Source organism: Diprion similis, chromosome 10 (assembly GCF_021155765.1).
Source record: "Diprion similis isolate iyDipSimi1 chromosome 10, iyDipSimi1.1, whole genome shotgun sequence".
In the NCBI taxonomy this organism is placed as follows: domain Eukaryota; kingdom Metazoa; phylum Arthropoda; class Insecta; order Hymenoptera; family Diprionidae; genus Diprion; species Diprion similis.
The window spans coordinates 5,592,103-5,609,229 of NC_060114.1; the positions used below are offsets into that span (position 1 = coordinate 5,592,103).

Consider the following 17,127-nt stretch of genomic DNA (forward strand, 5'->3'; position numbering starts at 1 on the left):
TAACTCAAGCGCGTGTGGGATGGAAGCGGCAAGCTTGGTACCTTTAAGAATTTATCATCGTCAGTGCGCTCTGAGCCGTCCACGTGGGCAGTCGGATTCAAAGACAAGAGAACATCGCGACTCGCTCTCACCTCTCGGCGCGCGCATCTTATCGCATCAGACAAAAGGATTTTAGTAAACAAAACGTTCTTTATCATAATTATTGAGCTCATTAATTTTTTCACTATTATTTTTTTTTTTCTCCTCTCCTACAGATACTTATGGTAAATTATTCTGTTCGTGATAAGAAAAAAATAAAAATAAATAAATAAATTCTACTACTAACGATTTGTAAGAAGTTCAACATTCTTTAATAATCACATTTTTCCAACGTAATGCTTAAGCAAACAATCGCAATCGGTCGATACATAATAATTTAATAAAATAAGAAATTCAAACAAGTAATTGAATCGATTTTTACTTTCTCTCGAGCGCATTTTGTATTGTGATTTATACTTAGAAATTGTGTGCACCTGCGGTTGTTGAAGTGAAAAATCTAACATAAAAATTAACGTAAAATAAATTGAAGACTAAAAAAATTGAATAAGATAGTTAGAAAAAAGGAAACAGTGTTTGTGAAGTTTATTTTTTATCGAAATTTCTTATCTACAAGAATATACAATTGTTCATATATAAACACACCTTACGTGGCGTAATATATGTGAAAAAATTGTGAGGGCCAAAGTTCCGTTCACTATAAACAGAATCGTTTCATAATTGGTGAGTACAGACTATACACCATAATTAGAGATAGTAATTTTATAACACATGGTTGCAAAATATGGGAAACAAAGAGCGCAAAGAAATAATACATGTGTTATCGCTACGATAGTTATCTCGCGTTATACAAGCTGTTCCGAAATGTGTTGAAGTACGTGATGAATTGGAAAGCTTGTCACCTTGTTGATATTAGAAGCTTGTTGACATTACACGTCTTGTTGATGAGCCGCGGTTACGCGAGTATTATTAGTGGTTAAAATTACCGGGTGAAACAAATTATTTCCGGTGGTAAATGCTAGAAGTTACTGAATAATTATAAAATTTTTGCAAACAAAATAAGAAAAACCAGTCGTGCAACTGAAAAACAAAAAAAAAAATACCAAATGCAATGGCTGTTTCATAATTAAAACGATTAATTATGCAATCATGCACCAACTGCTGACTCTGTAGCTATTATGTCTAAGGGGTAATAATGTCTCTGCCTCTGTAAATCACTAGCTATTGGGATTGTCACTTTGCGATGCGTGATCTGGTGGAAAAAAATAAAACTAATGCAATCAGGCTGAAAACTGAGCGTTGATTGTCTTTTCTCGCGTATGCGAGCTCGAAAATTATGATTCGCCTTCATTAAAATTAAAAACTTAGGTTATGTGGTGATAAAATGGCGCCGACAACCGGGCTCTGACGTCATGAGGACATTTCCCAATATTTCAAGGATAATATATATATATAAATAATATACACTTTGACGTAATGGGGGTCAAGTTGGTAATGTTATTGTAATGATGCATGTTTAGAAACGATCGTTACTTCGCGTCTTTAGGAATGTCTGAAATTTAGTAAACCATAACAAACAAAAACAACGGTTATTTTGAAAAGTTAACTCTTTCACAATCAGTCATTCGGAAATTGCACAATATCGACTTTTCCCCGATGTTTCGTTACCTTAACGTTACTATCTTCAGTCTCATTTAACATAATCGTTGACTGTTGATATTACAATTCATTGTAATATGAAAGAATCGATTTTTCAAGAATTTTTCTTGATAAGATCTTTTAATTTATTAAAGTGAAAATTTGTACACATATTATGGTAATCTTTAACAGTATTTTAACATTTTTTATTTGTAAAAATAATTTCTTCCGATCTTCGGAAGCACCTATAAAAAAAGGCGTCTTGCGATGAGCATGATATAAAATAAAAAAAACCAAAAATATTTCCTTAATATAATGTATTATCTTGTAATTGATCGAAGGAATAAGCAGAATAATAATTTTTGACAAAATGACGACTTCTCAAAAAAAAAATTATCGATTTTAGACAATAACTTAGGCCTTAAATTCCTTATAGAATAGAAAACATTTATCGGTGAGTAAGAACCTTCGATTAATTACTAAAATATATACTTAAAAAACTTATGTTAAAATTTGAGACTGATCGGCTGAGCCGTTTCCGAGAAATCTTGCTTACCGACTTTAAAAACTCAGGTTTGAGAAAAATGCGTTTAAAGTTTGAGAAGCACTTTACTTACAGTAGAAATTTTTTTTTTTTTTACCAACTTACATCGAGTTCTCAATATTTGCCTGATTGACAAGAAATTTTCTATTTGTGTACTGAAATATATAGGTAAAAAAATAAAAAAGAAATCGATTTTTTTGAAAATTTTAACTGTATATTTTACAGATTAATATTGACGGATCAATAATAAACTACCAAGTTTCTTTCTTTTTATTCAAATTGAGCTTGAATTTTAAGGTAAATGATGACAAATTTAGTAGACATATTTGTAAAACGAAGCTTATTTTTTTTTTTTCAACTGAACTTTTTCTTGACCAATTTGGATTTTCACTGTATTTTTCGTTTTGAGGCTAGTAGTTTGATCCATATTTTTATTTGACGATACCTGAAGAACTAACGAACGCCGATCATCTTGGGTTCAATCGATGCAAACCGACTTACAGATTTTGAATAAAAACAATCAAACAATCTCTGAATTATTTACGAAAATAAATTATTAAATAAATATATAATAAGTACTCTTGATTAGCTTCAGCTACACCTTTCGAACCTTCGATTTATTTCGTTTTGTTTTTTTTTTTTCTTCAATATCGTTGCGAATCTCATTTTTATGTTCAACGTGTACCAAAATCCTATTAAATGGGCTGAATTTATAACCTTAATTACTCTTCAGTGGTAAATAGTTACTTGTACCTACTGCTAAATTTTTTAATACATTTCAAACATTATTTAAACTATTGTAATGATAACGATACCAATTTCACTAGAATTTTCTAACAATTCGAGTGAGCAAAATTTTTCAAGTTAAAAATTATCATATCTTAATGACTCTGCGACTAAAACGTCCAACCGCACGACCGACATTCTGCGACTGATTCACGTTTTTGTGCCATCTTACCAACTGTAAAACGAAGTGATATTTATTTCCTAGAATCCCAGTGTATTCATTCTAGTTCCGTTATATCTATTTATGTGTCTCTTGATGAATTTGTATTAGCTGAAGAATCTAGGCCTCTTTGAAAATTTTCGAGGAATTGAAATCTCGGAAATTTGAATTTACTTACTTACTTACTTACTTACTTACTTACTTATTGGCGAACGCAATGGCTTACGGCGTTTCTGAAAATAGAATATAATCTTTATTACCAATAAAAAAACGAATTATTTAAGTAGTTTAGTGACAAGCATGTTTCTTTTTTTTTTTTTTTTTTTTAATGTTAATAAGTTGCAGTAATAATTTGAATTCGTAAAAATGTCAACTCCTGTAGGTGGCAGCGAAAGGCTACAATTTTCTACGTGATACATTCACCAGGAATTGAGAACAAGGATTTTTCGATGGCTTCGCAGTTTGTTTGCAAATATTTTTTATCGATGATTCATGTGAATTAAGAACAATTGAAATAACATTTTCTACAATCGTTGAAACGATTTTAGTAAAGAAGATAGAAATGTTTGTTCCAGTTTCGAAAATGGTAAAAAATTATAATCGAAATTAATAAAGAATGGCCCAGATTTTGTATCAAAATAATAAAAAATCATCACAAAATACAGATCAAATTTAAAATATTAGCAAAATGATGAATAATGACTTGAGAGAAATATTTGACAGAATTTGAAAGGAATTCAGACTTGGAATTACAGAACCGATTAAAAGAAAAAATGGATCTATTCTCTATGAATGCACCTCGTGTATACGGTGTCAGTCATTGTTACGAAAATTTCACAAAACAACATGTAGGAAGACCGGATATTACGTCACTTCCGGTAGAGCGCAGGCTAGTTAAACTCATTGTCAAAATGGCGAGATTGAATGAAAGCGAATCAAAACGGGCTACACTTGCATTAAACACATTGTAAACAGTGTAAAATAAAACATAACTATAAGAATAAGGAAGCTTGAGTGGCAAATTTGAATTTAATTTGCAGGTGGATTTTATCTTTGTGATGGGGTCAACTAGTGATGAGTTATTAATTAATTTATTTCTCTTAAAATTGATTTTTTTTAAGTGAACAATAAAAAACTGATAAGTTCTTGATAAATATTTATACTTAATATTTTGCCGGAAAATTTTCCTTCAAAATACATTTGTTTTACGTAATCAGGAAAAAATTGCTCTTGAAGTGCGTAAAAATTTATTTTATAAACAAATTAACTTACGTAATACGTAGCATGCGTTATATGTATTATAAGCTTGTCTGTACGAATTAAATCTGTTCGTTGGCTCGGTTGATAAGTGTTTAAAACCAGGAAAAGATATATTTGCACTGAAGCTTGGAGAATCGGGTCAACTTCTTGACTTGAGGCCTGTTGATTATGTCGCAAAAGAAAATAATTCACAAACATCTGTTGTTAAAACACAGCAATAATTCGTGTGACGATAATCACCGACGCGATAAAATTTTTATTTATATCTTGCTCACGTGTTTAAGATAAATTAAAAATTTCTCTTCGTGTGAATTCCTATAATTTTTTAAATCTTTCGAAATTGCCGGACACGTTGTGTATTTGAAAAAAAAATTGTGTTTAAAAAATCGTAAAATATTGTCGAATTTAAAAATGAACATTTTGTTTCTTTGTTATTTTTATTTTATTTCTATACCAAGCAATGTGCCGAAGAGACTGATGCATCCTCTATCTAAACATCAGTAGTATTATACGTTTAAGGAAAAAAAAATCAAAATTACTCAGTTAGAAATTCGAAAATTTCATAATTGTTTTAACCCGCTTCGTTTTGATAACATTAAGAAAATACAGATGAAATTTCGAGTTTATAGTGTAATACTGTTTGTAGTAACAAATAATCGTAAAACCAGTTTTGGCTTTTTTTTCTTTTTTTTCCAAGTCAAGTAAAGAGAATATATTTTTAATAAATTCTTATACATTGTTAAGAAGAAATCATGGGATGTTAATTTTTCGACATTCAGACTATTTTTGAGCAATCTATATGATTTGTACGAAGTACCGGTTCAGAAATAAAATAAAAATCGGGCTTTTAAAAATTTTGAAAAAATGGTAGCGTATCTCCTTTCAACTGGGAACAAAAATTATGGAGACAAAGAATATTGTAAAAAATTACATTTCAATGCTCGGAGAAAAATAAATGACAAATTTCAAATATCTGTACAGATTATTTAAATGGCGGGAAACCGATAGAATCATGACTTTTATTTTTGCTACCGCTGGACCCAGACGATGAGTCAGCCACGTGTATCACTCTTCAATTTTTACTTCCGTTCACATTGTGTGGAATATCCTGTAGATCTAGCACGCTAGGTTTGATCTAGTATTGCCAGCCTAGCCGGTTTGAATTGACACGGAACTAGAATAAAAGGTGTGTTTATCCGGAAAGTTGTAACGAAGGAAAATAAATCCCATACAAGATTTTTCTGACGACCGGTTTCGGGTAAAACAATTTTCGAACTCAACATTGTCGAATTATAAGAACGAATTCTTAAGTCACCGAACTATTTTATAATAGAACTACTAATTACACGCAGTTTTGATGGTTTGATCGGGTAGTTTTTTCGTATTCTCGTCAGTTCGATTAGGAAATGGTCATTTTCACTTTTTCTTGAAATAGTTCGAAATGTCTTTGTCGGTTGTAACATGTTGCAAATAAAATTTTTTGGCACGAATTCTCAATGTTCTAGCTGTGCTGTTGTTCCGAAATAAAACATGTTTTTTCTGAGTTGCAACATTTTTCTCTATTCCTTTAATCGTAACATGTCCCGAAAAAATGTTTTCCTTGTTTCGTTTATACACTACTTTCAAAATTGAATTTTCTTCTGGTGCAGCGTATTGCAACAAGATTCCTCAAAAAGAGAAAACAAAAATGTTTTGTTTTCAGCGAAGACCTCGCTTTCAAATCGAAAAATGTTCTCTCGAATTACGACATGTTGCAAGTATATTTCGTTGCTAAAATTTCCAATTTCCTGTCATCTTCCACATTTCATTGATATTGTGAAAAAAATCTCATCTACTGAAACATGTTTCACATATATTCCTTATGAATTAATTTTCAACTTCCTCTTTTCGTCCGACAATTTTTGTTTTTCCAAACTATACAAAAAAACGTTTTTGAAAATAGTCGATAGAAATATTTTTTGTCTTAGAACTTATTTCGGAATAGAAAATGGTCAAATTCTGCAAGTACGTTGTCGGCCTTCATGATCCGAGAACATGGATCGTCGGAAATTATAGCAAGTGTAAGGTCAGGTCAGTCACCGTGAGCACAAATTCACTTCGGCGTGACACTAGGTCGTGGTGTGCTAAGGAGTGCAACGTCTTTCTCCAAAAAAGTTTTTCTCTCTCGCTGGACTGGACTTAAGTAAGATGTATACCAACGGTGTCAAAATACCCTAGATCGGTGGTGATTAATTGTTGTGACGTTGAATCTGCGTGGGGAAAAAATGAGCGGGACTTTAAATAACTCACAGCACAAATATTCACGATGGCATTACCGAGCAGGTTAGCGTTCGCCAGAAAAATAATTCCCTAACAATATAGGGATTTCTTTAGACAGTTGGTACACGTCTCATTTAAAGGCTTTGACCTCGAAGAAGGGGCGTGTCGTAGGAGTTCTAGGCACACCATGTATACTCACACCTCGACTGGACTTGAGTAAGACGTGTACCAACGGTGTCAAAATACCCTAGATCGGTAGTGATTAATTGTTGTGACGTTGAATCTGCGTGGGGAAAAAATGAGCGGGACTTTAAATAACTCACAGCACAAATATTCACGATGGCATTACCGAGCAGGTTAGCGTTCGCCAGAAAAATAATTCCCTAACAATATAGGGATTTCTTTAGACAGTTGGTACACGTCTCATTTAAAGGCTTTGACCTCGAAGAAGGGGCGTGTCGTAGGAGTTCTAGGCACACCATGTATACTCACACCTCGACTGGACTTGAGTAAGACGTGTACCAACGGCGCCAAAATACCCTAGATCGGTAGTGATTAATTGTTGTGACGTTGAATCTGCGTGGGGAAAAAATGAGCGGGACTTTAAATAACTCACAGCACAAATATTCACGATGGCATTACCGAGCAGGTTAGCGTTCGCCAGAAAAATAATTCCCTAACAATATAGGGATTTCTTTAGACAGTTGGTACACGTCTCATTTAAAGGCTTTGACCTCGAAGAAGGGGCGTGTCGTAGGAGTTCTAGGCACACCATGTATACTCACACCTCGACTGGACTTGAGTAAGACGTGTACCAACGGCGCCAAAATACCCTAGATCGGTAGTGATTAATTGTTGTGACGTTGAATCTGCGTGGGGAAAAAATGAGCGGGACTTTAAATAACTCAGACCACAACTATACGGGATGGTATTAGTAAGGAGGCTAGCATTCGCCAGAAAAATAATTCCCTAACAATATAGGGATTTCTTTAGATAGTTGGTATACGTCTCACTTAAAGGCTTTGACCTCGAAGAAAGGAGCGTGTATACTCACTCACACCACACTCGAGGTGGTTAATTGAGCAGTGAAATTGTAATAACACCGGCAACCTTGGCAAGGATCATTTAATCCATGTCCGGCATGACACGGCATTGGGTACGAAAGAGTGTCGCTCATGCCTCCGCAGGTTCTCTTCCTGGTTGAATCTATGCCTGGCTTCTGACTGCAGTGAACTTAGAGTGGTGACGTCAAGGAGAGAGCCACCTTCGTGGCGTAAGTAGGTTGAGAATTATTCGTTGTATATATAAGTGCACGGAATACATGTGCATGCTTAGTTATACTCGAAGACGTCATAACGAGAATATAATCTTGAAGAGAGAAAAGATTTTTGGTAACAAAAAGTAAAAAAATTTTGGCTCTAGTGACGAAAAATAATAAGATAAATTTTGGAAATGGAAATGGCGATGTAACTAAAAATCGCAAGATACTTTATCATTCGTGTAGTATTTTTTCTTCGATTGATATCCGTAACGTGATCATAAAACTTGAGGATGAAAAAAGAAGAGAGAATAAAAATGCTTCGGAAATTCTATTTCAACTTGTTGAAAAGTTAGGATCATCAGATTTTAAAGAAAATTTTTAAATACCGTAGAAAACTCGTAACGAAAAAAAAAAAATATAGAGAAATACGTAATTCAATTTTACGAAAAATCAGAGCAAATTTAGTACCCGAATTATTTAAAATTGTAACCAACGGAAATGGAATGGATTTTAAAAATACTCAGAAATATTTGAGAAATTTACATCAAAAGTGGAAAGAAAAAAAGTTATGAAAATTAAGTACAAAAACTCTGTAAACATTTACTATAAACGTGTGTAAAAATTATTTGTTCGTAGAAAATTAAGAGATCCTGCATTGAAAAACTGGATCGAAATTTTGTAGCTTCGTTCAAGAATATTTCGATCAAAACTATGCTGGATAAAAAACTTCAAAAAATAAATAACAATCTTATGCTAATGGATGTGAGGAATAAGTTGTGTGAAAATTTTTGCAAACAAATATAATTCTAATTTCAATTAAAGGATAATCAGGAAACAGAGTAATCAAATATATGAAAAAATTAAAATAAGTTTGCAAAATCTTTCTGTGAGAATATTTTACGTACAATAATATTCATCAATGTCTTTCCCTTCCGGCTAACTTGTTTTCAGTTCGAAACAAAAACTCGAATTCGGACTAAGAAAAAAAGTTAGCTAGAAGTCATCCTGACTGCGAATATCATTCCGTAATTAATTTAACTGCGGATGTGTGATGTGCGTAATTCAAGTTGCGCGACTGATTGTGGTTAATTATTATGATAATACTATTGACCAACAATATATATATATATATATACATGTATATATTATATATACATCAGAGTCACTGAAGATCATATTATCTTCTATTTGTATAAGCTTCACAGAATACCGTCAGCTGTATAAAAAAAATTCTGGTTCAGAAGATGCAACTTATTTTTTTTAAATTCATATCCGCGTCGGTTTTTTTTTTTTTTTAATTGTTTTTCCTCGTCTCAATGAACGAATGCCGAGATAAAGGGAAATAGAGAGTAACGCGATACACCTGATAATAAATATCGGCTGTACAATGGACGAAAAAATCAATTTATTATCGAACAAACAAATTCAAGCAAACAAATTACCATATACGTGTACACTAGGGTGGGCCAAATAAGATGATTATTTTTTTTTCGTTAGTCACCGTGAAAATATCGTTCAAGATGACGAAAAAAAAATTCTGTAAAAGTTTGAGCTTCTAATATTAATATCAAGGGTGGCTGCTTATTCGCGGTTTTCCATTTCGCCTTTAAATAATAGAGGAAATTCTTTATTTTGGTATTTTAACACTCAACAACGGATTGGCCTATCGTATTCAACAATTTAATGACCTACAAAAAAGGTCTCTTTCGATTTTTTCGTAAATCTAATGGTTCAAAAGTGGATAAAAATATAAATTTTGTACAGTAGTTTACGTTAAAAACTTATTTCTTGTTAAGTAATCGAAAATTGTGAAAAAATTTCGATGTTTCAGTAAGGAAGATAACACGAACCTTAAGAAACGTTATATATGTTTTTTTTTTTTTTTTCAACCATTATTTCACAATGAAAATGAAAAAAATCGTGAAATTTGACGTAACCAAATTTTCATCTTGAATAACTTTTGAATCGGTAGATTTACGAAAAAATCGTTGGAGACCTTTTTTATAGATCGTTCGATTTCCTACGAAAATATGTATCGTTCTCTACGATACAGCAATCCGTTGTTGAGCAATAGAATCCCAAAATAAAAAAAAAATAAAAAAAAATTCCTGTTATTTAAACGAGAAATGGAAAATCGCAAATAAGCACCTTTTAATATTAATATTAAGAAATCATAATTTTACAGAATTTCTTTTTCGTCATCTTGAACGATATTTTCATTCTGATTGACGAAAAAAATGGTCATTTTTTGGCCCATCCTCATGTATATATAATACACAAACTTGAAGTGAGAACCTTGACCGTCAAATGATGCCGTCATGTAGGCCACATTCCTCACTTAAACAGTTAAACTCCGGACGATACAAGGCTGAGTCTCTCTTTCTTTTTTCTTTCTTTCTTTCTCTTTCCAACAGCAGCTGCTCGCGCACCAAAGAACGATCCAACATTTTTGTACCCGCAATCGCATGTTGATTCAACTTCTTTTGTTTTAATCGCGGTTTTATATTATATAGTATACATATATGGACATTCACATGATATATAGGTAGACATATGCTCATAGTATGTATATGTCATTCGATGAAAGTTTCTACATCAAGATGAAATCGATCGCAGCCAGTTTTATATGTGTAAATCCAAAGCTAGATTGACTTGGTTGAATTTTTTTTTCTGCCCCATCTTCTTTGCATCGAATTTCTGCAAAAAAAAATTTCTTTCACTGCAAAAAAAATTTTCCATCGACAGGCGAATGAATGGAAAACAAATTGGTCTTCTTTTCTCACATAAAGTTCAAACTTGAACGTGTTTATACATTTTTTAATCCAAAACAGTTTTTGTGTAAACAAAATTTGCTATGGATATTATTTTTATTGTATAAAAAAATGTCGCAGCATTTTTCAAATTGTTAGTGATAGAAAGGGGAAAACGAATGAAACAAACGTGAATAAACACGAGTATGATAATGGAATCTGCGTAGTTTTAGAAAACTGTAAGGCGAATGAATAGGTGAACAAACCTATATAAACAAAATAGGAACAAAACGAATATAAAAATAAATTTGCTTGGTGCTTTTTTGGTTGAAGTGAACAATAAAAGAACCGATAAGTTTTTGATGAATATTTATACAAAATATTTCGCCGGAAAATTTTCTGCCAAAATACATTTGTTTTAAGAAATAAGGAAAAAATTGCTCTTTAAGTGCGTAAAAATTTGTTTTATAAACAAATTAGCTTACGCAATACGTAGCATGCGTTATATGTATTATAAGCTTATCTGTACAAATTAAATCTGTTCGTTGGTTCGGTTTATCAGTGTTTAAAACCAGGAAAAGATATATTTGCACTGAAGCTTGGAGAATCGGGTCAACTTCTTGACTTGAGGCCTGTTGATTATGTCGCAAAAGAAAATAATTCACAAACATCTGTTGTTAAAACACAGCAATAATTCGTGTGGCGATAACCACAGACGCGATGAAATTGTTATTTAAATCTTGCTCACGTGTTTCAGATAAATTAAAAATTTCTCTCCGTGTGAATTCCTATAATTTTTCAAATCTTTCGAAATTGTCGGACATGTTGTGTATTGAAAAAAAAATGGTGTTTAAAAAATCGTTAACTATTGTCGAATTTAAAAATGAACATTTTGTTTCTTTGTCATTTTTATTTTATTTCTTTACCAAGCAATGGAATGAAGAGACTGATACATCCTCTATCTAAACATCAGTCGTATTATATGTTTACGAAAAAAAAAATCAGGATTTCTCAGATACAAAATTTGAAAATTTCATAATTGTTTTAACCCGCTTCCTTTCGTTATTTAATTCACCATGAATACATTTCGATGTTTTAGAAAAAATATAGATTCCGTGTCAATCTAAAGTTTCCTTTGAAAAATAAAAAAAAAATAAAAAACAATCTTTAGTTCTTGAAGATGCTAAAAAAAATGTCAAAAAACTATCTGCTTCGGCTGTTTACAACGTTGACTAATCAATCTCGTTGTCTTGCACAACATCAGCGCGACGATTTGTACAAAATGATTGTTGAACCGAGGTTGCGAAAAATAAGATTCAACTACAAATTACCGTTGAATTCCTCATTCTATTCAGTATAATTAATGAATTAGACGGATATAATGATACAGTTCACGTTGTAACATTTGAACAAACAGCAGTATCGTGATGAATTAAATAATCTGTCGTACAACTCAAAGGTCGGTGACTTACTGTTTATAAAACTCAGATTGGTCTGACACAAACAAAAATATATTTACAATTAGTGCAATAATGTTTGTGACATAAATTCAAAGCACAATGACTACGTTGGTTTCCTCCGTTTAAATAGTTGATCATAACTAAAAATTACTAGACTAACCACATGTGTAGAAATTTAAATTAAAAACAATAATTTTCCATCAAACTCAAAAACAAAGAGATCGTTTATCACAAAATTTTTTATGGAACTATCAATTTCTAAAAATAATTCTAAGATTCTCTGACTTTTGGGTAAAATTGCTAATTTCCACGAGAAAGTATGAAATATCATTCTTGAACCGCCGCTAGATGTCGCATCTCTCTCGCGAGGATAACGTACTGAAAATAAGTTCAATACTTTCAGGTAATGGATCTGCAAGCAAAGACTCTTCTGATCTTTTAAGTCTGACTCTGATCGATTGAAAAATCTGTAAAATTTTTTTGAACTCACTTTGAATCAGGAGGTGAGTCTGATTAGAAACACAAAACAGTAATTGATTTTTATTAAAAAAGCGGAATATTGTCAAATTCCAGATAAATTGGTACCAATTCCAAGTATTGATTCATGAAAAACGATCGTGTTATAACGACCCGTGTCGATCCATACAATTTGATGATATATCCTTAATCATTCTAGCGATTCCATATTTCATCACTTTCCCTTCATTCGACTCATCTAACTACCAATTTTCTACACTTTAATTTTCTATTTGTTGAAACTATTGTAAAACCGACTTGAACGTCTCTGAAAATTCGATATTGTAACCTCCTTTACCTTATTCTCTTATCTTTCTGTTTTCATGCAGTCACCCTAAAATTCACGATCGCGTTCCGAATACCCCGAAAAGAATTGCACAGATTTTCGAGTTTATTCGACTAGTCCCATTCACGGTCGCAAAAACTCGCGTTTTTTGCACCAATCAGAGAACGGACTATACATATATACATACTTCAACGTGTATAGGCGAGGTAACATAAATCCGTGTTGGAAGAAAGTTGCGTCTACTTTCATCGATAGCCGCACTGCGTCAACAGGCTTCAAAGCAGCAACAGCACTGACATGTAGAATATAGAAAAAAATAACAAAAGACAGAAAAAAAACGAGATACTGAACGCACGTGGAAGGGAAGGTCGATAACCTCAGCTTTCAGGTATACAAGTTTTCAACGATAGCGAGTCGTGCGTTTACAGCCACACAACAATAACTCTGTACTCATACCTGCAATTCATCCGCATAATTAAGATCGTGTAGTACTCCTACCTTTACCGACCGAGCGAACTCATCCGTTTTCTTCCGATGTCAAATAAACAAACGAACGGAAAGGGTTGAAATTTCGACGATGCATATAGCTCTTTTGTGGCGAAATCGAGGAATGTTACTCACATCCCGAAAATCGTCAAAACAGTGTGTGGTTTTTTGACACGTGTCACTATTCTCACATTTCTCGTATTTCAGGGGCAAAAAGTTCATATTCGAGAGACTTTCCGCAAGAGCGAAAAGAATGAGGAGTAAAATGAGCCATCGTGAGACTGTTTTCATGCAATATTGAGGCCGCTAGATGAAAACTAGTGATTACAATAATTGCGTAAATAAAAGACGCTCTAGCGATCAACTGGGCGCACAGCCGAGCGTTACTTACTTAGTTTAGTTGTTTTTTGACGATTTTCAGAATATGAGTCGCTTTCCTGAATTCCAATACACAAGAGCGATGCACCGTCGAAATTTGAACCCTTTCCGTTCGTTAGCTTAGATTAATGTAAGAAAAAAAAGGCAGACTTTGCTCGGTCGGTAAAGGTAGGAGTGCTACATAACCTTAAACATACGTTCATATTCATTACGGTCAGCAGCTAATCTGCGGAGGGGATATAGGTATCTGTATACATATATCTATATATGTATTACAGCCTCGGCGTCAGAAGAGAAAGAAATTCAAGAACTCGATACTTACAAAGCAGCGTGTTCGTTGTTCCAGACCGCGAGTGAATGCTATGCAGACTCATGGGTATTATAGGTATGAACGTAAAGACAGCAACAGAGAAAGAATTTCGTAGAATTAGCAGCTCGCAGATCCGGGTGAAAATTTGTGGCGTTTTCCCTTTTTTTTTTTTTTTTATGCCTTGGTTGATATGTAAAGTTATTCACTCGGTGGCAGAGAAACGGTACTTTGTTTTCGTCGTTTTTTAATACCTTTGTGCAGCTTGTCTGAATTTTGAGTACGCATTTACTTGCACTTTATTGTTTGAGGATTTGGTTTCGATGATATATATATATAAATATATAATCGGTGGTCGAATTAGTCATAAATATTTCGAACGATCACCTGAATACAAAAATTATCTTTCTATTGTAGGAAAAAATCTTCATTTTTAATATTCTTTATGTGGATATTTTTTCCTAGAAACATTATTTTCGGTTTCTTGATTTTCTGAAAAATTTTACTCTCGGTATAGTCTCACTTTTCAGAATTTTGGGAATAATCGTCATTCCAGAAAATTGAATAGCTTAGTTTATCGAATTGGTTTAAGACCTTTAAAGTTTCAATTATAGATCTGTCTACTGTTTTTTTAATCATTTAATTCTGTGGATTTTCGAGTGATAATTATTCTCCGAAAACCCCGGATATTCTGTGCAAATCTGAGAAATGATTTCTAAAAATTCTGTGTGGAAATATTGGTTTTTGGGAAAACAAAAAAAAAAAAAATCTGTTTTGAAAAAAAATCATCCCTTAGAACTTTTTAGGCATGTTTTATTAATCAGATTATATGCATCGCGGTTCCATTATACTGCAGTAAAATTCTCAATTCGCTAAAAGAGTATATAAAATGAATGTCACGTAAGTCTTGGGCATAAAATATGGGGATTCGATGAAATTTGTGACCGTCTGACGAAATTCGAAAGTGAAAAGCAATCGTTGCAATCGTTGGCAAACGGTACCCTGTTGGAAATTCGGCAGTGATGGTGTATTTAAATTGATTCGTCGTGATTCAAAATAATACTAAGGAATGAATTTGACTACCGAAATTCTTTAAATAGATTTAAAAATAATTCAATAGGTGTTCAAAATTTTTTTATACATCGACCACAGCAGATGATTTTTTAAATTTGTCAACATATAATTATTTGGTCGACGGTTTTTAACCAATCCTAATTTAAATGCAAAATGTTTATTCAGATTTTATATCAAATTATTATGAATATATGGTTAACAGTTATCCATATGATATCAAAAATTCTGTGTGCACAAACGCAAGTGTGAATTATTGCTTTTCACATGTTTTTACTAATATCAATGGAAGATGCATTGCATAAAAACTTAAAGGAAATCGTGAAGAACGTATCATTCCATTTTCTGTTATTAAACTTTTCATGGCTTTTCATAATTAGGATTAATCATTTTTCGAAGAAAAAAAAACACCAATATGGTTAAAAACGAAACCAAGAACATAAAAACATGTCGGTGTGAGTTAAAAATATGAAGAAACAATTTTAGTAAAAATTGGATTTTTTTTTTCTATCGAAATCTAAAATACATTTGATTTCGTTATAAATGTCCAACGATGCCTTTGAAATAACTAAATATTCATCGATATCAAAGAAAATTTTATTTTTTCCCTGCTGTCACTTGTTTTACGATTGTAGCAGGCTTGAATACCTTTGTTTTGGATATATATGTATATATATTATGTAGAATTTTCGACACAGCTGCAACTTGTTGCAACTCACAGCAATGCTATGTATGTAATCACAGTCACCAATTTTCAAGAATCGAATGATCGATCACTTATTACTTTATGCGTTGTATCCGTTCTACATCGATCAACAAAGAGTATCAAAGATCAAATAAAAAAATCACTCGCCAGTATCTTAACCGAGTCCAGGTGGCTCGACATAAACATGATACAGAATGTCTAGGAAACCATTAACTATGACCATTACTAGAAGGATCGATCGGTAAGAGATCGATATTTGATCTCGAGTTCGTAATCATTTCTTGAGGGATTAAATATCCTGGGATTCAATGATCTCACGATTTCAAGTTACTGAAGACGCTTATTCGAAAAATAAAAAGTAAACTTCTCGCCAAAAAGTTAAACCAATAAATTTTCACCAATTCAACTGAACTCATGCGAATATTTACGCAGTTTATAATAATTGAAGTAAACTTGAGTGACTTTCAGTGGATTCACGCGAGTTATGTGATTTTATAACTAATTAAAATTACTTCGCGTAAGATAAGAAGTCTTCAAATGATTTGAAGTAACTTCAAAAACTTTGAGTTACTTCTTGAGTTAGTTTTTAAGTTAGTTCAGATGATTATACAAAATTTTAAGTAATGTATCGTGAATTCACATGATTTCGAGTTAGTTCTTAAGTTACTTAAAGTGATTTCACGAAATTTGAAGTAACTTTTGAAGAATTTAGGTACATTTACACGAATTATAGTTACTTCTGGAGTTACCTGTTACATTTTACGAGACTCGAAGTAACTTGTCGTGAATTAAAGTCGATCCACATGACTTCAAGTAAATTCAAGTCAAGTCACACGATTTCAAGTAAGTTGAAGTCAATTTATAAGACTTTAAGCTACTTTTGAAGTGACTCGACGTGATATTGCGATAATTAAACAGTAACTTCTCGTGAATTGTCATAACTTCAAGCAACGTAAAGTAAACATAAATATCTAGCAATAAGATTTACTACCATCGTGAATTATCCTTTCTTCGAGGTTAAAGCTTTTAAATGAGATGTATACCAACTGTCTAAAGAAATCCCTATATTGTTAGGGAATTATTTTTCTGGCGAATGCTAGCCTGCTTACTAATGCCATTCCGTATAGTTGTGGTCTGAGTTGCTTAAAGTCCCGCTCAATTTTTTCCCCACGCAGATTCAACGTCACAACAATTATTCACCACCGATCTAGGGTATTTTGGTG

General features: G+C 32.6%; 1 protein-coding gene across 2 annotated transcripts in view; it reads left to right on the plus strand.

Moving 5' to 3' along the window:
* Positions 1–537: 537 nt before the first annotated feature.
* The window catches only part of LOC124411177 (sphingomyelin phosphodiesterase), a 37,116-nt gene continuing 20,526 nt past the window's right edge, over positions 538–17,127 (plus strand). The window contains exon 1 of one of the 2 annotated variants that reach the window (XM_046890128.1): positions 538–763. The gene's annotated coding sequence lies outside the window, so the exon portion shown is untranslated. The remainder of the gene's footprint in view (positions 764–17,127) is intronic. The other variant, XM_046890130.1, reaches the window with a different exon arrangement.